The 19,153-nt window shown below is 40.5% G+C and overlaps 1 long non-coding RNA gene across 2 annotated transcripts; it reads left to right on the forward strand.

The window, feature by feature from the left end:
* Positions 1–653: 653 nt before the first annotated feature.
* Positions 654–17,234, forward strand: LOC113633612 (uncharacterized). Of its 2 annotated transcripts, none has more exons than XR_003438271.1 (3): positions 654–1,101; positions 2,538–2,675; positions 17,086–17,234. It is a non-coding gene; the product is annotated as an uncharacterized LOC113633612 (long non-coding RNA). The 2 variants fall into 2 exon arrangements; XR_003438270.1 differs by lacking the exon at positions 17,086–17,234 and adding an exon at positions 16,752–17,079.
* The last annotated feature ends 1,919 nt before the right edge of the window (positions 17,235–19,153 follow it).

Genomic DNA, 19,153 nt, shown 5'->3' on the forward strand with positions numbered 1-19,153 from the left:
AGTGCCTCTCGGGGCGACCCGGCCAGGGGCCCAGGCCACCGGCGGCCGGCGCTCTGTCGCCACAGACGGGAAGGAGTTATCGGAGAGAAGGGGACTGGGGAAAGGGGATCTCAGTGCGGAGAGAGTTTTGGAAAAGAACGTTGAAATTGCCCGACCCGTAGGGCACTATGGGAAAGGTTGTTCGGCGCAGCCCAGCGACTGGACTGCAACTCCCAGGATGCCCCTGGAAGACCGAGCGAGGCGGCTGCGGTGGCCTCCTCGGCCACGGAGGTGGTTACTGGAGTGGTGCATTTGTGGGGATTCAGTTATTTAAACACATCCGGTAAAGAAACTGCCAGGGACCAGGGTTTCCACCCTGCTGCATGTCCCACCCTTCTGGAGCCATCTTATTTGCGACTTGACCTCCCTGCCCAAGGGATTCTGGGGATTGTGGTTTCCGAACGGATCGAGACTGACACCTGAAGGACGCGGCTTAGCCGCTTAGCTCTAGCTGGTCCTGCGGGGCTTACCGACGTCACCTGGGCAGAGGTGGAAGACCGGAGGTGATCGGGAAATTTTTGCTGGCAGTTGGTGCCAGGCCACACCCGAAAGCCAACCCTAACATAAATAAACCCAGAGCCCTTCCTCCTCCAACTTCAAAAGCTGCTTTTGCTCCCAGACGTTATTGAGAACCGGCTAACGGGTCAGCTCTGAGCTAGGCGCCGTGAGAACGCTTAATAAGACCGTATCTTTTCAGGAAGTCTACAGGCGAGACTCAAACTGAGAAACTTAAAGGGTGTGTGTGCGGGGCAAATCGTAGGGTACCAGGAGACCCAAACCCCAAACTTTGGGGCTCGTCTGTCGGTGACCTTTTCCACCTTTTCTGATGCTGTGGCTGTGCTGACCTTCGTTAAGCCACTCCCACACAAGAACTCTAGGCTGACCTTCTGCTATTTGTTTTCACTTCAAGATTCCCCTTTTGATGCTTATTTTATCCTGATACCGCCCGAGTGCCGAGAGTGGAGGTGGACGATGTGATTTGCATCTGCAAAATGCAGAAGATTTGGGACCCCTCTTGGAACCTTCTTCCATCCCTAGATTTCCTGATAGATGATGCTGAAGGTAGTGCCAAGTCCCTGCCCATCCCCCCTCCCCAAATCCATGATGTTTCAAGTCCCTCAATATAGGTTATTTCTCACCTCCACCTGCTCTCCCTAATTCTGCGACAGCCTTCTTGGCTTGTAAATTAGTCCCAGAATTTTTTCAGCAGGATTTGAGAAGCGTAGAGAAAGGTGCTCCAGGGCGGAGGGGGGGTGGGGGGGATGGTTCTTGCTTTTTCTAAAATGACTATTGAACTGAGTTGTGACTGGCTTGACGGCAGTTTCTACTGCTTCTTCCTCTTCTTCCTCCTCCTTCTCTTTTTCTCCTCCCTCTTTTCCTTCTCCCTTTTCTCCTCCTCCTCTTCCTCTTTCTTCCTTGTGTTTCAAGTAGTATCACTGTAGTTAAACTATCAGTTAAAGTTCCTGTGTAGAGAAAGCATCTTTTCAGGGAGTCAGTGTTGTCACCTCGATTCACAAATCCATGCAGCCACCTCCAGGGCAGAATGCAGCACCTGCTGAAACATTCCCTCAAAGCAAGCCCACGGGGGGCATGTTCGCTGCACTTTCCTTAAAAGTCTAGATTTTTCTCCAAGGAAGTTTGGAATAGATCTTAAAATAGATGGGAAAGCATATTTGAAATTAGATTCATTGACCTCCATCTTTCTCTGCATCTATTGATCTTGCCTGGCTTTTTTATTTTCTTTTTTTAATTTCTTTTATTTTTGTGGCTGCGTTGGGTCTTCGTTGCTGCGCGTGGGCTTTCTCTAGTTGTGGAGAGCGGGGGCTACTCTTCGCTGCGGTGCGTGGGCTTCTCATTGCTGTGTCTTCTCTTGTTGCAGAGCACGGGCTCTAGGCACATGGGCTTCAGTAGTTGCAGCGCGGGGGCTCAGTAGTTACAGCGCACAGGCTCTAGAGCGCAGGCTAAGTAGTTGTGGCAGATGGGTTTAGTTGCGTCTCAGCATGTGGGATCTTCCCGGACCAGGGATCGAACCCGTGTCCCCTGCACTGGCAGGTGGATTCTTAACCACTGCGCCACCAGGGAAGTCCCTTGCCTGGCTTTTTTAAAGAAGCCCTGTTGGATCCTGGAATCTGTTGCTATCTCAGTTTTTACTTCTCTAGACTTTCCTGATACCAGACTAGGCCTGACTTATGCAAATCCCAAGTCTTACTTCTGAGATACAAAAATGTGTTTTTATCCTATAAGATTAAGGTAGCTAACATGTATTTTTTGAGCACTCATGTGGACGCTTTGATCAGAATCTGAGGGAGGAAGTTTTAAAAAGAAGAAGAAAAAGAAGGAAAAAACAGAAGACTGGACTTCTTGTCTTCCATTCTCTTAGAGACTAATGGCAGTTACAATGTCAAAACTACAGTTTTTAATGCTTTACAGATATTAAGTTAGTGAATCCTCACAACAACCCTATGAAATAAGGTACTATTATTATTTTCACTTTATAGATGGAGGAACTGAAGCATAGAGATAAGTGACTTGCCCAAAGTCACACAGATAGTAACTGGAAAAACCAGGACTCAAATCCAAGCATCTTAGCTTCAGAACCCAGTGCTTAACTAGCTACACCAAACTGCCTCCTCAAGGTAAGAAACATATCTATAAGCAGCACAGGACTGGGAGACAGGAAACCCCTGCCACTCCATAGCTGTGCCCCTAGACCACTTAGCTCTCTGGACCTATTTTCTCAGCCATAAAGCCATAGCTCTCTTACAACTCAGTAATTCTCTAGATCTTAGTGTAAAATAATCAGATCAACCACTGTAATCTCAAAACTCCTACCACACTTATTTCTGTATGATTTGTCCTCCCTGGCCTTGCAGCTTTTCAAGTATATTGTCACCTCAACCAACTACTCAGAATCAGGTAACAGTCTTCTACTTATCTCCTTGAACATCCAGTACAATAGTTTATATAGTCTGTCCTTACCAGTATTTAAATAAACCAAATAATTGACTTCAAATTAAATGTGACACAAAACAATTTGATTAGGGTGGAAAAGTTGTTTTGAGTTATTCTAGACCCTTTTGAACTTGGTCAAGGAGATACTATGGAGAAATATCCAATTAAAGGGAAAGGGAAAGGGAAGTTACTATACATCTTCCACATGCCAATTACTGATTTAGGCACTTAACATAGTATCTTGTTTAACCCTCATGGATGCACCTGTGCAAAGTAGACACTATTATACTATTATCCCCAATTTTATAAATGAACAATGAAGATTTTGTTAGTAGCAGAGGGATGTGCATGGTTTGATAGGTTCGGAGGAAATGATTTGACCTGTGATGTGACTAAACCATGTCACAGTAAACCTAGTTATGGCAAATGTGTGGTTCATCCGTAGAGGAAATCAAAGGGAAGGGGACCAACATTATTTAAGGACCTTAACTAAGGCCTGCACTGCATTGGATATTTAATCATATCATTCAGCCTTCACAATACACTTCTGAGGTGTGTGTTACTTTTATTTTATCAATGTGGAAACAGGCTGAGTGTGGTTAAAGTATGTCAACTGTTGCTACACACAGCCTGCAAAGGGCAGAACCAGAATCACAACCTGACCTCAAAACCCACTCATTTTCACTGTACCATATAGCCATTCTATATTGCAATCTTTTAGTCCAGTGGAACTTATTAGAAATGCAAATTATCAGGCCCCACCTAGATCTGTTGAATAGGAGGGAGGGGCAGAGGTGACAATCTCTTTTCACCAACCATCCAGGTGATTCTGATGCATTTTCAAGTTTGAGAGCCCCTGTTTAGCAGAAGGGACATAGTAACAACCATTTCTTTTCTTTAAAAAGATTTCTTGGATTTTTTTGGTTTTGTTTTGTTTTCTGGTTAGAAAAGTAATTATATAATCATTGAAGAAAGTATGAAGAAGTCAACTCAGAATAAAAATCACTCAGAGATAATAGCTATTGACTTTTTTTTTTGCATTCACTGTTTTCATGAAGCTCAAATTTTCAAGGACCTCTCAACATTTTCCAGTCCAATGCCCTATTGTAACTCTAAATCCCCTTTCTCCCTTTAGTTGCCCTATAAATCTTTCAACTACCCCTTCTGCTGTGTTCTGCTATTTACTGTTACTACAGCACTTTGAATGTACAGTTGGCCCTCTGTATCTGACGGTTGCATATCTGAGGATTAAACCAAGTACAGATGGAAAATATTCAGAAAAAAAAAATTCCAGAAAGTTCCAAAAAGCAAAACTGGAATTTACCTTGGCCAGCAACTATTTACACAGCATTTACATTGTATTAGGTTTTATAATAATTTAGAGATGATTTAAAGTATCATCTCTTGTGCATAAGTTATGTGCAAATACTGCGCCATTTTATGTAAGGGACTCGAGCATCAGCAGATTTTGGTATCTGAGAAGGGTCCTGGAACAAATCCCCCTCAGATCCTGAGGGACGACTATACCTTCATTTATAGCCCATATCAATTTGTACTGTCGTTACTGGTTTACATATTTATCCCTTCAGGATTACACCACATTCATCTTTCTGTCCTTAGCAACTGACTCACACATACGTAGTGAGTGCTCAATAAATACTTTGAACAAATGAATTAGTAATTTAACGAAAAATCAAACAAAATTGCTGAAACATATTCAATGCTTCTTATCAGGGTCCTAATTAGATAGAATTCTAATAGTCTGATTAACCATAGAAATGTTCTCTTAGCAGAATTCCTTCATCAAAACTGTTGCTAGACCTGAAAGTCCAAGTTAGATACCAGTAAATCTCAATGGATGAATAAAGTGTATAGGATATTCAGTCCTCTTGGATAACATGAAAGGCAGGTGAAACATTCTAGGTCTCTCATATTTCCACCTTCTCCTGCAGTTCATTTTGATGTCATTAGTTAAACATCAATTTACCTTGAATTTTCATCCTTCTCCAGCAACTACCCCATTTTTCTGTACCTCTTTCCTGCAAAAACACCTCAATACGATTGTCTATTCTTGCTGTCTCCAACAATTCTCCACATTAATATGTCCAATAGGCAGCTCTCAGTCCTCATCTTTTATTAAAACTCAATTTATTTAAACAACAACAGGAAGAAAACAGTTCACCTGTTTCTCCCACCATGCCCCCTCACCCCACCCCCACCTTTGTAAATCACCAATCTGTTCTCTGCATCTAAGAGACATATACATATATGTATAACAGAGATCACATGCTATTTGTCTTTCTCTGACTTATTTCACTTAGCATAATGCCCTTGAGGTCCATTCATATTGTCACATGTGGCAAGATTTCCTTTTTTATGGCTGAATAATATTCCATTGTGTATATATATCATAGTTTCTTTATCCATTTATCCATCAGTGAACACTTAGGTTGTTAACATACCTTGGCTATTGTAAATAATGTTACAATGAACAGGGAGGTGCATATATCTTTTCAAATTAGTGTTTTCATTTTCTACAGATAAATACCAGGAAGTGGAATTGCTGGATCATATGGTAGTTCTATTTTTTATTTTTTTGAGGAAACTCCTTCTGTTTTCCATAGTGGCTATGCCAATTTACATTCCTGCCAACAGTGCACAAAGATACCCTTTTCTCCACATCCTCACCAACACTTGTTATTTCTAGTCTTTTTGATAATAGCCATTTTAACAGGTGTAAGGTGATATCTCATTGTGGTTTTGATTTGCCTTTCCCTGATGGCTGATGGTGTAGAACATCTTTTCATGTACCTATTGGCCATCCATATGTCTTCTTTGGAAAAATACGTCTTCATATCTTCTGCCCATTTTTAAATCAGATTGTTTTATGCTATTGAGTCATATGAGTTCTTTATATTTTTGGATATTAGCCCCTTATTAGATAGATGATTTGCAAATATTTTCTCCCATTCAGTATGTTGCCTTTTTGTTTTGTTGATGGTTTCCTTGGCTGTACAGAAGCTTTTTAGTTTAATGTAGCCCCACTTGTTTATTTTTGCTTTTGTTGCTTTTGCTTTTGGAGTCAGTTTCAAAAAAATCATGGCCAAGACCTATGTCAAGTAGCTTATGTTTTCTTCTAGGAGTCTTATGATTTCATGTCTTACTTTCAAATCTTTAATCCATTTTGAGATGATTTTTGTGTATGGTATAAGATAGGGGTCCAGTTTCATTCTTTTGCAAGTGGCTGTCCATTTTCCCAACATTTTATTGAAAAGACTGTTCTTTCCCCATTGTATGTTCTTGGCTCCTTTTCATACGTGCATGCATTTATTTCTGGGCCCTGTATTCTATTTCATTGATCTATGTGTATGTATTCCAATACTATACTGTTTTAATTATTATAGCTTCGTAATATAGTTAAATCAAGGAGCATGAGGCCTCCAGCTTTGTTCGTCTTTCTCAAGATTGTTTTGCCTATAAAGGGTCTTTTATGGTTCCATACAAATTTTAGGATTTTTCTGTTCTGTTTCTGTGAAATATGCCATTGGAATTTTGATAGGGATTGCACTGAATCTGTATATTGCTTTGGGCAGTGTGGACATTTTAATAATATTAATTCTTCCAATCCATGAGCATGGAATATCTTTCCATTTATTTGTGCTATTGACATTTTGATCATTTCCTTTTAGCATTTTTCCATTTATAAATTGTTTTGTTTTGTTTTGTTTTTTTACCATATTGGATCACAATACATATTTGGTACTTTTTTTTTCATTTAATAGTTTCCCATTTCATTACATGTTTTTCAGAAGCATTATTTTTAATGACTGCTCTTAATAATATGTTCTTTGAATACTGTATTGTTTTATTTTAAAATTTTACTGTTATACATACAGTAAGTCCCCTACATACGAATGAGTTCCATTCTGAGAGCACATACGTAAGTCCAATTTGTTTGTTAAGTCCAACAAAGTTAGCCTAGGCACCCAACTAACACAATTGGCTACGTACTATGGTACTGTAATAGGTTTATAATAGTTTTCACACAAATAATACATAAAAAACAAACAAACACAAAAAATAAAGAAAACATTTTTAATCTTACTGTACTGTACTACTGTACCTTAAAAAGTAGAGTAGTACAATACAACAGCTGGCATACAGGGGCTGGCATCAAGTGAAGAGGCAAGAAGAGTTACTGACTGGAGGAGGGAGAGGAGGTGGGAGATGGTAGAGCTGAAGGATCATCAGCAATAGGAGACAGAGGGCAAGCTTCAATTTCACTCATGCCTGATGTTGATGGACTGCATGTTTGCATCTTTGAAAGTTCACAACTTGAAGGTTTGTATGCAGGGGACTTACTGTATATGATTAGGATGAATATCCTTATTTGTGCTTCTTTGACTTTTTTCCTAAGGCTATGATTTTTTTTTTTTTAATGGAATAACTGGGTCAAAAGGTATGAATGTTTTTACAGCTATAGAGCCAAAGTACCCTCTAGGAAAGTTAATACTGATTTGCTCCCCACTCAGTGATGCAGTTAACAAATGTTAAAGCGCCCACCGTGGGCTACGCCTTGCCGCTCCGCAGCATGTGGGATCTTCTCTGAGCCTAGCCGCTCCGCAGCATGTGGGATCCTCAAGGACCGGGGCATGAACCCGTGTTCCCAGCATCGGCAGGCGGACTCTCAACCACTGTGCCACCAGGGAGGCCCTGGGCTATGCCTTTGAAAGTTTATTACAATGAACAAAATAGATATACTCCTTGTAACTCAAGAAGTTTTTGGTCTTAAAAGAAGACGTTAAATCCTAAGTATTTCCATACCCTTGTGAACACTGAGTTTGTACAGTGTAAAGAGAAATCTAGGACTTCCCTGGTGGTCCAATGGTTAAGACTCTGCACTCCCAATGAAGGGAGCATGGGTTCAATACCTGGTCAGGGAGCTAAGATCCCTTATGCCACACAGCATGGTCAAAATAAATAGATAAATAAAATACAATAAAATAGCCCCCAGGCTTCCCTGGTGACGCAGTGGTTGAGAGTCCACCTGCCAATGCAGGGGACACGGGTTCATGCCCCAGTCCGGGAAGATCCCACATGCCGCGGAGCGCCTGGGCCTGTGAGCCATGGCCGCTGAGCCTGCATGCCCGGAGCCTGTGCTCCGCAACAGGAGAGGCCACAATGGTGAGAGGCCCGCGTACCGCAAAAAAAAAAAAAAAAAATAGCCCCCAGTCACTCTCTACCGGTGACCTGTCTTTAAAAACAAAAAGAAAAAAAAAAAAAGAGAGAGAGATCTATTACATTTTTTTAAATTAATTTATTTATTTTTGACTGCATTGGGTCTTCGTTGCTGCGTGCGGGCTTTCTCTAGTTGTGGCGAGCAGGGGGCTACTCTTCCTTGTGGTGTGTGGGCTTCTCATTGCGGTGGCTTCTCCTGTTGTGGAGCACAGGCTTCTAGGAGCGCGGGCTTCAGTAGTTGTGGCTCATGGGCGCTAGAGCGCAGCCTCAGTAGTTGTGGCGCACATGGCTTAGTTGCTCTGCAGCATGTGGGATCTTCGTGGACCAGGGCTCAAACCCATGTCCACTGCATTGGCAGGTGGATTCTTAACCACTGCGCCACCAGGGAAGTCCCCTCTATTAAATTTTGATAAGTAGAGATGGTGCTCGTCGCTTTAATTGTCATTGTTTAAGTTAGTGAACATTTTTCAAAGACTCATTGAGAAAGACTCTCCTTGACCAAACTTGAATCAGCTCCTCTGAGTCCTTTTTTTTTTTTTTTTTTTCTGGTACGCGTGCCTCTCACTGTTGTGGCCTCTCCCATTGTGGAGCACAGGCTCCGGTCGCGCAGGCTCAGCGGCCATGGCTCACAGGCCCAGGCGCTCCGCGGCATGTGGGATCTTCCCGGACCGGGGCACGAACCCGTGTCCTTTGCATCGGCAGGCGGACTCTCAACCACTGCACCACCAGGGAAGCCCTGAGTCCTCTTTTTGACTAGACTTTGACCTTGAGCTTGGCTCTTGGCCCAGTTAGTCCAGTTTTAGCAAGAATTCTGCTGGGCCAGTTTAGTGAAAATCCCTCACCCCTGATAGATGATCACTCTGGAAATCTGGTCACATTCCTTATCCTTCACTCTCAATATCTTATCACCTTGGGCCGCCTTAAGGCAAGAATCCTGTTGAGTCTGACCAGCAAGACTCCCCCTAGCCTTGATGTTTCCTCTTAGTAATTTTCCATCCACCCTGCCCTTTGGCTGTAGATCTCTACTTATCCTGATTGGATTTGGATTTGAGCTTGGTCTCTCTTCCCTACCACCAAATCCTCATTGCAATAGTCCCTCCTGAATAAAGTCTTCTTTACTGTCTTTGACAAGTGTCATGAAATTTTTTTCTTTAACATTATGTTCAATCATTTATTCATTGATTGTTTTATTAAGTATCTATTTCATGTCAAAACTGTGTTGGGAACTGGAAATACAATGATAAATAGATAGACATATTCCTTTCCTTACAGAGTTTATAGTCTAAAACTTATTGGATATGTATATTTCTTCATTTAAAAATACATTGTTATACAGTTTTTCTGTTGGAGCATTCATTTTTAAGAATTGATTGAAAGTACTCTTTTATTTATTCAGTTGGTATATACTGAGCTCCTCACATGTACTAGGCACTGTTCTAGGAATAGGCAATTTGATGTGGAACAAGATAAACAAGGTTTCTCCTTGTAAGAGAGCCTATGTTAGGGTCAGGGTAAGGAAAACACAGTAAATGAACAAACAAGTCAAGAAAAATGTTGGATAATGGTAAATACCATAATATAATTAGACTAGAGTGATATGATAGAAATTGTCTGAGTGACTACTTTAGATTAGATGTGCCGGTCTTTATATATTAATGTTATTAATTAAAACCTCTTGGGCTTCCCTGGTGGCGCAGTGGTTGAGAATCCACCTGCCAATGCAGGGGACACGGGTTCGATCCCTGGTCCAGGAAGATCCCACATGCCACGGAGTAATTAAGCCCGTGCGCCACAACTACTGAGCCTGCGTTCTAGAGCCCGTAGGCCACAACTACTGAGCCTGTGTGCCGCAACTACTGAAGCCCACGTGCCTAGAGCCCGTGCTCCGCACCAAGAGAAGCCACGGCAATGAGAAGCCCATGCACTGCAACGAAGAGTGGCCCCTGCTCACAGCAACTATAGAAAGCCCACGTGCAGCAACGAAGATCCAATGCAGCCAAAAAAATAAATTAATTAAAAAAAAAAAAACACCCTTGTCACATAAATGGAAAACACTTTTCCCCAATTTGATCTTAGGCCTTTAAAAAAATTGTTTTTAAACATCTTTATTAGCGTAAAATTGCTTTACAATGGTGTGTTAGTTTCTGCTTTATAACAAAGGACTCTAAAATTTTTTGATGAAAGGTTATTTTAAAAACATTTTTTCTAGTTATGATAATGCATAATCATTTGTAAAATTTGGAAATATAGAAAAGCAGGAAGAAGAAAAGCAGAAGGAAGAAGAATAAAAATAATTGATCTCATTACTCATAAGTAAACCCTAGGACAGTTAGATGGGTATCCTCCCTGTCATTTTCAGTATGCATGTATATTACCTATGTATGTGTGTGTGAATAGTTTTAGTTGATAGAGAAAATATTGCATTAAAACCGACTTCTTCCACTACGTGCAAGGAGCTCTGAGGTCTGCCAGGCACTGAGGATTTTATAAAATGGTAAAATGATAAGCAAAAGTAGATATGAGACTTGCATATTTTCTACTTTTGTTTATATTTTGTTTTTCCTTTGGTTTTACCTTGATTTATTTTATCTTTTTTTCTGCACCATGTGGCTTTTGGGATCTTAGTTCCCCAATCAGGGATCGAACCCAGGCCCATGGCAGTAAAAGCACCGAGTCTTAACCACTGGACTGCCAGGCAGGGAATTCCCTACCTTGGTTTATTTTATTATGTTTCTAATTATTTAGATAAATATTTGGTGTATTTGCTTTTTTCTTTCTTGTTTAAAAATAAAACCATTTAAAGCTAAGAGCTTCACCCTCAATAAATATAGCTTTTGTGTGTCACAGTGTTTTAATTTTTCTCTAATCATTATTTAAGACCTAAATACTCCAATTACATTTTACAATTTTTGGTCCCTCTTTGTCCCAAGGGTTATTTAAAGTCATGTTTACTTTTTTGTCTTATTTTTGTTTTGTTTTTAAGCACTTAGAATAATATGAATAGCAATTAAGAGTATGAGCTCTGGAGTCAGGCTACTGGATCTGAATCCCAGCCCTGTCATTGACTAACTGTATAAGTCAAGGTCCAATTAGAAAAACAGAAACACACTAAGTATTTCAAACAGAAGATATTAAGTACAGGGAATTGGTTACAGAGGAGTTAGAAGACTGAAAGGAAAAAACAAGAAGCTAAGGTAACCAGAGATTAGTAACTGCAGGAAGAAGCTTCAACCTTTAGGACTGTGAGAACAAAAGGAAGAAATCAAGTTTCTAGAACCTAGGAGCTCAGAGGAGAGGCCCTGTAGGTTTGGTGCTCAGATCTTTAAGGGGAGGCTCTCTGCAGCTGGTGCTTGGATTTCAGAGGAGGAGAGGGTTCCCTGCCCCACCCCTGCTGAAGACTCCTCTGAGGGGCAAAGCAAGATTCATGCTAGGAGTGCCCAAAGAAGTTGGGAGCTAGAGCCAACTGTCTGCTGCTAATGGTGGAACAATATTGACAGTACTAGAAAACAGAAAGCACAAGCCTTCTTTCCTACTCTCTATCTACAGTTTTCTTCCAGTGCCTCTTATTAGCAGACACAGGGAGCCAGTTCGCAAGGAAGTCTAGGAAGTATGATTAGCAGAGTTCCAATCTCAGCGTCACAGCATAGAGACCTAGTTAAATAGCAAGTACACTAGTTGTGTGACTTTAGGCAAATTACTAAACTCCCCTGTGCTTCAGTTTCTTCATCTGTAAAATAGACATAATTATGGTATCTACCATCATTGGGCTGTTCGGAGGGTTAAAAGAGGTAATTCATGTAAAGCATTTAGACCAGAGACTAACACTTTATGTTAGTTGCTACTATTATGAAATTATTGTTTTGTCTTTCAATAATTTTTCACAGTTGAATTGTTTTGAAACCACAGTTATAAAAATACATTGATGAAATTCTTTGTTCACCTTATTTTAATACCACCAGAGAGTTCTTTTATAACATGATCTTTGAGGGTTTTTTTGAGTCATCTCTCAGATAGAGATATGAGGCTGATATGCTTTTAAAGATTATCTGTGAATGTCTTCTGTTGCTTTTAAAAAATGACAGAGAAGATACCCAGGTTTCCTATGGAATTCCTGGACACAATTTTTTTTTTAAACATCTTTATTGGAGTATAACTGCTTTACAATGGTGTGTTAGTTTCTGCTGTATAACAAGTTGAATCAGCTATACGTATACATATATGTCCATATCCTCTCCCTCTTCCATCTCCCTCCTACCCTCCCTATCCCACCCCTCTAGATGGAAACAAAGCACCGAGCTGATCTCCCTGTGCTATGCGGCTGCTTCCCAGTAGCTAATATGATCTTGTTCTTATTTCATGAACATAATATCTCCTCGTGGATTAATGATTTTTTTAAAGTTTTCTTTTCCTTACATAGTCTGCTTCCTTCAAATTGTCTTTTATGGGACATCCCGGGCAGTCCAGTGGTTAAGACTTTGCCTTCCAGTGCAGGGAGTGCAGGTTCGATCCCTGGTCAGGGAGTTAGGATCCCACCTGTCTCGTAACCAAAAAACCAAAACATGAAACAGAAGCAATATTGTAACAAAGTCAATAAATACTTTAAAAACATGGTCCACATCACAAAAAAAGTTGCCTTTTACTCTTTATTTGGTTGACTTGGTCTCTTTATTTAATATTCAAGGCATTCCTTAACATCTGATAATCCTTGGTTGTGTATTCACATTTAAGACTGAGAATTTGAAAAGCTGATTGGAAACTGAGTGCTTAGATAGGATTTGTTGACTATAAGCCAAAAGGCAGGTGAATTTCTAAAGCCCATTTCTTCAGAACTAGGCTGGTCAGATTTTCCCTGCCTGGAGGGCAAAGACCTGGTCACCTGTGTTGGAGGACCCAGTTAGGGAAGAGACCTAGGGGAGCCAGCATGCAGCGTGCAACCATCCCCTAATTGTCTTAGCTTCGGTGCTATACTCTGGCTCTCAGCCTTACTCTGTGTTTACGCTTTTCAGAGACAAACCTCCAGTCTTTTGCCAGGGCTGGAGGGGATAGTCACCTGGCCACTCAGTGGTGGGCGAGGGAATCAAACTGCTCCTTAAAGGTTCAGCCAATTCTTTCATAGGTACCTTCTGCAGCAAATTCCTGAGCCTTTTGATGACTCAGTGGTATATGTTGGGTTTGTTTTCAGCTTTCTCCACTGAGGCTTTGGATGTACCCTTCTCTGATCTGCTAAATATTTACCACTCTTATTTGTTCTCCCTTTTCCAAAAGTCTAGTGCTATTGCCCCCTGTACTTTTTCTCCTGCCTTTGTGAGTTTATGCCCCTAAAGTCTCATATTTTCTTTGACACAACTGTGTAGCTGTCAGATCTCCATTCTCTGCCCTTTGAGTCTATGATCTCATCTCTCTTCATTCTCATATCTTTTGTTCATTTCCTCCGTTTTCTAAGAAAGCTTCTAAAGTTTGCCCTCCATACCATTCAGCTTTTTCTTGCTTCTAATGTAGTTTTAAATTCTGTGTTTTCGTTTCCTTACAGATGCCATTTACCTTATCCACCTGTTGTTAACAGTCTTAATCTTTTCCTAAGTCATTTAAGGAATTTTAATGGGTTGTTGGGAGAAGCTAATGGACACCTAGCCAGATGCCTTCTTAAACTGGGACTCAACCATTTCATTTTGGAAATCTGTTGTATTCACTGAAATTGACACATTAAAGTATTGAACTAAGATGTACTTGCTATAATTGACATAAAATATAAATTGGGGTTCCCAAAATGTCCCTGTCCCAACCTTAGTGAATCATGTATTCTTTTTTTTTTAAATTAATTAATTTATTTTTTGGGCTGCGTTGGGTTTTCGTTGCGGTGCATGGGCTTCTCACTGCAGTGGCTTCTCTTGTTGCAGAGCCCGGGCTCTAAGCCCACGGGCTTCAGTAGTTGTGGCCCACGGGGTCTAGAGCGCAGGCTCAGTAGTTGTGGTGCACGGGCTTAGTTGCCCCGCGGCATGCAGGATCTTCCCGGACCTGGGATCGAACCCGTGTCCCCTGCGTTGGCAGGTGGATTCTTAACCACCAGGGAAGCCCCATGTATTCTTTTTTTAAAATTGTGAATGATATTTTATTTAGTCATTTCTGTTTACAGCTGAAACTCTGGGCATTCAAAATTAACATTCTTGCCCATGAGCTTCTTTTTTTTTTTAATTTACTTATTTACTTATATTTATTTTTGGCTGCATTGGGTCTTCATTGCTGCATGCAGGCTATCTCTAGTTGCAGTGATCAGGGGCTACTCTTGGTTGTCGTGTGGGCTTCTCATTGCAGTGGCTCCTCTCGTTGAGGAGCATGGGCTCTAGGTGCATGGGCTTTAGTAGTTGTGGCATGCAGGCTCAGAAGTTGTGGCTTGCGGGTTCCAGAGTGCAGGCAGTAGTTGTGGCGCACGGGCTTAGTTGTTCCGCAGCATGTGAGATCTTCCCAGACCAGGGATCAAACCTGTGTCCCCTGCATTGGCAGGCAGATTCTTAACCACTGCGCCACCAGGGAAGCCCAGGGTCATAACTGTTAAATAAACTACTGAAGGCAGCAGTGACCTCAATTCATTAGAAACTTCAGAGTTTAAGTGCTTCTTGGCAAGTATTTTCCAAATAGTCCTGGTGGATTTCATTTAACAAGAGGGCAGAGATTAGACCACAGTAGAAATCAACAACAGTCTTTCAGCTGGGAGCATCTGTGAAATATCATGCGTTACTTGGGAATTATTACAGTGGTCTTCAAATGTTTTCACTGACATAATCACTAAGTTCATTTTTAAAAACCCCATGTTCCCTCATATCAACTTTTAAAGTTGACATATAAGAATTTTCATCATAAGTCTAAATAATTGCAAAGGATATATTTTATAGCATCTCATAAATACTGTCATTTAAAAATAAAAGTGTTCCATCACTCTTTTCAATGTATGGAATGGAGACTAAATACCATATATTTGATGAAATATAAATACCATCATCCATTTAAAAATACTTAAATTCTTGTCCAACAGCTAGGAATTTCACACTGTTCTTTTTTCTTCTAGAACACATATTTCTAATTTCCCCACAGAAGTTTATCCCAAAGTAATATAATGATATGCTTGGATTTTCTTTCATTGATTGGATCATTTTATTTCTACACTACAAAATTGATTTTTAGTTTTTAATTTCCTATAAGTCTCTAAGTGTTTAAAAAATTTCTTCTTGTTGACAATTATTAGCTTTATACAATTAATTAAAACAACATAAATAATAAAACAATTTTGATAAATTGACAAAAAGTAAAACTATATTGGGAATGAATTTTTAAAAATTGAAGTATAGTTGATTTACAATGTTGTGTTAGTTTCAGGTGTACAGCAAAGTGATTCATATATATATATATGATGAATCAATTTGCTGTATATATATATATATATATATATATATATATATATATACTTTTAAAATATTTATTTATTTATTTTTGGCTGTGTTGGGTCTTCGTAGCTGTGCACGAGCTTTCTTTACTTGTGGTGAGTGGGGGCTACTCTTTGTTGTGGTGTGCAGGCTTCTCATTGTCGAGGCTTCTCTTGTTGCAGAGCATGGGCTCTAGGCACACAGGCTTCAGTAGTTGTGGCACATGGGCTCAGAAGTTGTGGCTTGCGGGCTCTAGAGCTCAGGCTCAGTAGTTGTGGTGCACGGGCTTAGTTGCTCCACGGCATGTGGGATCTTCCAAGGCCAGGGCTCGAACCCATGTCCCTTGCAATGGCAGGCAGATTCTTAACCACTGCACCACCAGGGAAGCCCTGTATATATTCTTTTTCAGATTCTTTCCATAAGTTATCACAAGATATTGAATATAGTTCCCTGTGTTATACAGTAGGTCCTTGTTGTTTATCTATTTTATATGTAGTTCTTTTTATCTGTTAACCCCGAACTCCTAATTTATCCCTCCCCCCAACCTTTCACTTTAGTAAGCTAAGTTTGTTTTCTATGTCTGACTCTGTTTCTGTTTTGTAAATAAGTTCATTTGTATCATTTTTTATAATTCCCCATATGTGATATCATATGATATTTGTCTTTCTCCATCTGACTTATTTCACTTAGTATGATAATCTCTAGGTCCATCCACGTTGCTGCAGCTGGCATTATTTCATTCTTTTTTATGGCTGAGTAATATTCCATTGTACATATATACCACATCTTCTTTATCCATTAATCTGTGGATGGACACTTAGGTTGCTTCCAAGTCTTGGCTATTATAAATAGTGCTGCTATGAACATCGGGGTGCATGTATCTTTTAAAATTAGAGTTTTCATCTTTTCTGGATATATGCCTAGAACTGGGATTGCTAGATCATATGGCAACTTTACTTTTAGTGTTTTAAGGAACCTCCATATTGTTCTCCATAGTGGCTGCACCAATTTACAGGATATGCATTTCTTTACAAGATGAATGGGGCTTTTAACAATTCAGTTCATTAATTCCATCAATTCTATGTCTATTTTTTATTTTTATAGACGTAAGCACTGGGAAAAATTGTTCAATACATACACAGAACGGACTTGAAGAAGTCTTCTTTTGGCAACATGACTGAAATATAAGCCAAAGAAACAAACAAAGACACACAAAAACAAAGGGATCTAGTCTCAAAAATTACTTTTAACAATATATCAACTTTAACTTGATTGATCCTTTTAAAATTCTATCAAAGACAAAAAAAAAAAAAAGAAAACTACCACTTGCAGAAATTTATTACCCAGTCATTAGAGCCATTCACTTCCTCAGTTTCTGGGAAATATATAAAAAAGGTCTTACCAAAATTAAACATATCATTGCTATTCCTTTCCTTAGTGGCATCTTTTTCAACCCAATATTTCCAAAAAGGGTTGAGGTAGAAAGATGGCACAGTAGAAGGACATGCTCTCACTCCCTCTTGTGTGAACACTGGAATCACAACTAGCAGCTGGACAATGATCAACAGGAAGACAATGAAACTCACCAAAAAATATACCCCACATCCAAAGAAAAAGGAGAAGCCACAATGAAATGGTAGGAGGGGCACAATCACAATAAAATCAAATCCCATAACTGCTGGGTGGGTGACTCACAGACTGGAGAACACTTATTCCACAGAAGTCCACCCACTGGAGTGAAGGTTCTGAGCCCCACGTCATGCTTCCCGACCTAGGGGTCCGGCAACGGGAGGAGGAATTTCTAGAAAATCAGACTTTGAAGCCTAGCGAGATTTGATTGCAGGACTTTGACAGGACTGTGGGAAACAGAGACTCCACTCTTGGAGGGCACACACAAAGTAGTATGTGCATCGGGACCCAGGGGAAGGAGCAGTGACCCCATAGGAGACTGAACCAGACCTACCTGTTAGTGTTGGAGGGTCTCCTGCAGAGGCGGGGGGTGGCTATGTCTCACTGTGAGGACAAGGACACTGGCAGCAGAAATTCTGGGAAGTACTCCTTGGCATGAGCCCTCCCAGACTCTGCCATTAGCCCCACCAAAGAGCCCAGGTAGGCTCCAGTGTTGGGTCACCTCAGGCCAAACAACCAACAGGGAGGGAACTCAGCCCCACCCATCAGCAGACAAGCAGATTAAAGTTTTGCTGAGCTCTGCCCACCAGAGCAACAGCCAGCTCTACCCACCACCAGTCCCTCCCATCAGGAAACTTGCACAAGCCTCTTAGATAGCCTCATCCACCAGAGGGCAGACGGCAGAAGCAAGAAGAACTACAATCCTGCAGCCTGTGGAACAAAAACCACATTCACAGAAAGATAGACAAGATGAAAAGGCAGAGGGCTATGTACCAGATGAAGGAACAAGATAAAACCCCAGAAAAACAACTAAATGAAGTAGAGATAGGCAACCTTCCAGAAAAAGAATTCAGAATAATGATAGTGAAGATGATCCAGGACCTCGGAAAAGGAATGGAGGCAAAGATCGAGAAGATGCAAGAAATGTCTAATAAAGACCTAGAAGAATTAAAGAACAAACAAACAGAGATGAACAATAAAATAACTGAAATGAAAAATATACTAGAAGGAATCAATAGCAGAATAACTGAGGCAGAAGAACGGATAAGTGACCTGGAAGACAGTATGGTGGAATTCACTGCTACAGAACAGATTAAAGAAAAAAGGATGAAAAGAAATGAAGACAGCCTAAGAGACGTCTGGGACAACGTTAAATGCAACAACATTCACATTATAGCGGTCCCAGAAGGAGAAGAGACAGAGAAAGGACCAGAGAAAATATTTGAGGAGATTATAGTTGAAAACTTCCCTAACATGGGAAAGGAAATAGCCACCCAAGTCCAGGAAGTGCAGCGAGTCCCATACAGGATAAACCCAAGAAGAAACATGCCGAGACACATAGTAATCAAACTGGCAAAAATTAAAGACAAAAATTTTTGAAAGCAGCAAGGGAAAAGTGACAAATAATATACAAGGGAACTCCCATAAGGTTGCCAGCTGATTTCTCAGCAGAAACTCTACAAGCCAGAAGGGAGTGGCATGATATACTTAAAGTGATGAAAGGGAAGAACCTACAACCAAGATTACACTAACCAGCAAGGATCTCATTCAGATTCAGTGGAGAAATCAAAAGCTTTACAGACAAGCAAAAGCTAAGAGAATTCAGCACCACCAAACGAGCTCTACAACAAATGCTAAAGGTACTTCTCTAAGTGGGAAGCACAAGAAAAGAAAAGGACCTACAAAACCAAACCCAAAACAATTAAGAAAATGGTCATAGGAACATACATATCGATAATTACCTTAAACATGAATGGATTAAATGCTCCAACCAAAAGACACAGGCTTGCTGAATGGATACAAGACCCATCTATATGCTGTCTACAAGAGACCCACTTCAGACCTAGGGACACATAAAGACTGAAAATGAGGGGATG

The sequence above is a fragment of the Aethalodelphis obliquidens genome, unplaced genomic scaffold (assembly GCF_003676395.1).
Source record: "Aethalodelphis obliquidens isolate GAN/ISIS:26980383/991018 unplaced genomic scaffold, ASM367639v1 scaffold40, whole genome shotgun sequence".
Lineage (NCBI taxonomy): Eukaryota > Metazoa > Chordata > Mammalia > Artiodactyla > Delphinidae > Aethalodelphis > Aethalodelphis obliquidens.